This window comes from Sinocyclocheilus anshuiensis, unplaced genomic scaffold (assembly GCF_001515605.1).
Source record: "Sinocyclocheilus anshuiensis isolate Anshui unplaced genomic scaffold, SAMN03320099.WGS_v1.1 scaffold333, whole genome shotgun sequence".
NCBI classification, from domain to species: domain Eukaryota; kingdom Metazoa; phylum Chordata; class Actinopteri; order Cypriniformes; family Cyprinidae; genus Sinocyclocheilus; species Sinocyclocheilus anshuiensis.
In genome coordinates, this window is record NW_015539871.1 from 151,887 (window position 1) to 155,956 (window position 4,070).

Below are 4,070 nucleotides of genomic sequence, written 5' to 3' on the forward strand. Positions count from 1 at the left end.
AGAGCCAAGCCACTCCAGAGCACAATGACAACCACTGTGTCTCATGAATTAAAGATGACTGTACGACGAGAGGGAGGAGACACAGAGCGAGAAGCACCGGCGAAGACAAAGACGGATCAATCTCTTCCTCTCATACTTCTTTGTGGGCCACAAGCTTGAATAATAAACACAAGTGGGTTTTTCTGGCCAGATGCGACGCGCCAAACGGCGGTCTGGAGCGCACAGACACGCTGCTAAATCTAATGGCTTAAGTTGGCGATTTAAAAATAAATAATGACCTCCTTTGAACAAATCGTCACCGTCACATCCAGCTAAGGCTGCTGGGAGACAGACACCCCAGACATTTGCTCTCAATCTCAGTTTCCTACTTAGATCCAGCGCTTTGATTAGCTAGGGGAGCAAAGGGCTGGGAATATAATGTACTTGGAGAGGACAGAGATATTTTATTGGTATTCTGAATGTTTCCAGGATATTAATACATTCAGAATTGAATATCTAGTCAATGTGCAGCTTGATAAAAAAAATATATATACAATAAGGTAACCTGACCCAGCTGTGGTTGGTAGGTTAAAAAACTTATTTTAAATAAATTAACACATATTATATACATAATCATAATAATATGATACATTTGTCATATGATTAATTGTAGCCCTTCTTGGTTAAAAAAATAGCTTTTTTTTTGTTTGGTTGGCAATGTTAAAATGCTAAAGAAAACTATATTCTAAACCAAACTAACACCTATTATTAGGGTATGCATTAATAATATACATAATTAATCATATAACACGATACATTTATCATAGGATTAATTCTAACCCTTTTTTGTTAAAAACAAAGTGTTAAGAAGGAAAAAAGTTTTTAAAGTGTTAAAAAGAAAACATTTTAAACCAAACTAACACCTATTAAAATAATATATAATAACATATAATAAATAATATAGAATATATTTTTTTAAAACACTTTTTTAGGTTGGTTGGCAGTAATACAAATCTATACAGAAAACTATTTTAAAACAAACTGACTCATTCTTATATATTAATAATATACATTATTAAACATAATAATATGATAAATTTACCATTATTATTTTTAACCCCTTATTTTGTTTAGGTTGGGTAGCAGTGTTAGAAAGCTAAAGAAAACATTATGTTATCACCAATCATAGCAATATATATTAATAATATATGATACATTTATATGATATTCATTTTACCCTTCAGATTGGTTGGTTGCCAGTGTACTAAAACCTATCATAAAATATCTAAATTAATAATATACAATGAATCATAATAAAATAATACACTGATGATGTAATTTATGATGTACCGCCAGTTTATGATATGACCAACTTAATGACTAACTTAAACCCTTTATGTAAAAAAAAAAAAGCAGATTGGTTGCAAGTAAAAAAATAAATAAATAAACCTTTTAGAACAAACTAACACCTATGATAATAATATATTAATAGTATACATAATCAGAATCACATGATAAATTATTTATATGATGTGATTAATTCTAACCCATTTTTTAGTCTTAAATGATGGTTTTAACCCCATCTTTCATTTAAACAAACAACAGGGAGGCTCATCAGCTATGAATAATTAATTAACCTTCATTTAATATTCCATGTGCCAACCAACCCATCACTATGAGGGAAAACGTTCAGATTATTGCACCAGCACCCACTTCTGACCCAAAAGTGCATCCCTTTGCCAACCAGCTCCATTCTCCCTTACACATAATACAACATATACCCACCCTGGGACCAGCCCGACAAAATATTTGCTTCCTGTATTTATTCCCGTCTTGTTAAGAAGTCAAGCTGTGAACCCAACAAAGGGCATGTGTTCTGAATTTAGGTCTAACACTTGTCAGCTATTTTCTGCGAGCGCTGGGATTGTTTCCTAATAGTACGGTTTATGAGGGCCGGTTTGTGAAGCCAGCATTTGGATGTTTCCATTTTAAACCGATCATTAAAGCCCGTTTGCCGTGCATTTATTATCTACAACCAGGGAATATTCTCAGTCAGTCTTTCCACAAAAAAAACACATGACACTGCAAATGCTGCTGGCAGGAATGAACGTTAAAAACCAGGAAAACATAAAGATGCACACTACTCAAAGACTGTAAACAGCTGACATCAACGTAACCCCTGACCCTGATGTCTCACACGGTTTGAAAAACCATAAGTCTATTTTAACCTGTCAGACGCCATATTGATGACGTCACTAGACGAGTAAAAGCCAATCGTACGTTTTTTCATCACTGCAGTGGTTTTAAGGGCCAAATATGATCTCAATGCAACATATGATGCTGTATCACGAAAGCAAGCAGTGTTTTTTTCCTCAAAGGCCTTCTAAGAAACTTTCCAGCAAAAGGAATTTGAAGCTGCAAGCAAGCATAAAAACACAGTACAGATGTTTCCACAATAAGCGAAGCAACACTTCTCGTTCATGTACCATTTTATTGGACTTATATAGAAATACTTAAAAAAAAAAACATGTAGCACCATTACTTAAGTTTTACTTTATCATGTAGAACTTTAAATGTCAGAAAAATAAAACTCTTGATACATTTTCAAATCTTGTTTCAGCAAATATAATATTAGTATTTGACCACGAGGTTAAAGGCCTTTTATCATAAAATAAAATATACTTTGTTTTTAAACTTTGCTCAATAAAGTACATAGACGCTCAAGAAACCATAAGAAGTGTATTCTAACCTGTCAGACGCCATATTAATTACATCACTACACGAGTAAAAGCCAAACGTACATTTCTTCATCACTGCAGCGGTTTTAAAGCCCTAATATGATCTCAATGCAACATATGATGCTGTATCGCGAAAGCAAGCAGTGTTTTTTTCCTCAAAGGCCTTCTAAGAAACTTTCCAGCAAAAGGAATTTGAAGCTGCAAGCATAAAAACACAGTACAGATTTTTCCACAATAAGCGAAGCAACACTTCTCGTTCATGTACCATTTTATTGGACTTATATAGAAATACTTAAAAAAAAAAACATGTAGCACCATTACTTAAGTTTTACTTTATCATGTAGAACTTTAAATGTCAGAAAAATAAAACTCTTGATACATTTTCAAATCTTGTTTCAGCAAATATAATATTAGTATTTGACCACGAGGTTAAAGGCCTTTTATCATAAAATAAAATATACTTTGTTTTTAAACTTTGCTCAATAAAGTACATTTACGCTCAAGTAACTTCACCTACATATACATAAACAAAATATAATATTAGTATTTGACCATGAGGTTAAAGGCCTTTTATCATAAAATAAAATATACTTTGTTTTTAAACTTTGCTCAATAAAGTACATAGACGCTCAAGTAACTTCACCTACATATACATAAACAAGTGGTAAACAAACGTATTAAAATAGAAATCCTAAACCTATAGTGGCGCAACAGAACAGAACTCTGCGATACCCACTGGAATCTAATTCATACAAATTTTTAGAAAGCTTAAATGGTTCCTTTTTGTCTGAACGTACTAAGTTTTATACATTTCGACATATTTCGTAATAATATAGAATAAAATATGCTTTATATTACTGAATAGAAAATATGCTGGGTGAAACGGATTCAAAACACATTTTTTTGCTGAACCTAGAAACCCTCCAACCCAACAGAATACTGTCCGATGCAAATGCACATTTTCGTGGTCTGAATCGCCATCCGCTTTTCGAGTGATATTAAAATAATACAGTGTTCGTTGCCGCGAGGCCATACTAAAAAATTAAGATATTTGAACCCAGCTACAAAAAAAGTTCACTGAACTTAAATTAAAATATCTGTAAACATCTTTGCAATACGAAATATAATCTTTCAAGTCAAAAAAAGAATAAAATACTTCAATCTGTATTAATGTCATCATGAATATTTAAAACTTGTGGAATTTCTGCTTTATCTATACATATATATTTATATATATGTAGGATATGTTGCCGTTCTCCCTCAAACGAGTTCCATCGCGTAAGCTGCAGTATCTCCACACAGCTGTGAGTCTCTCTCTCTGTCTGTCTGTCTGTCTGTCTGTCTGTCTGTCTG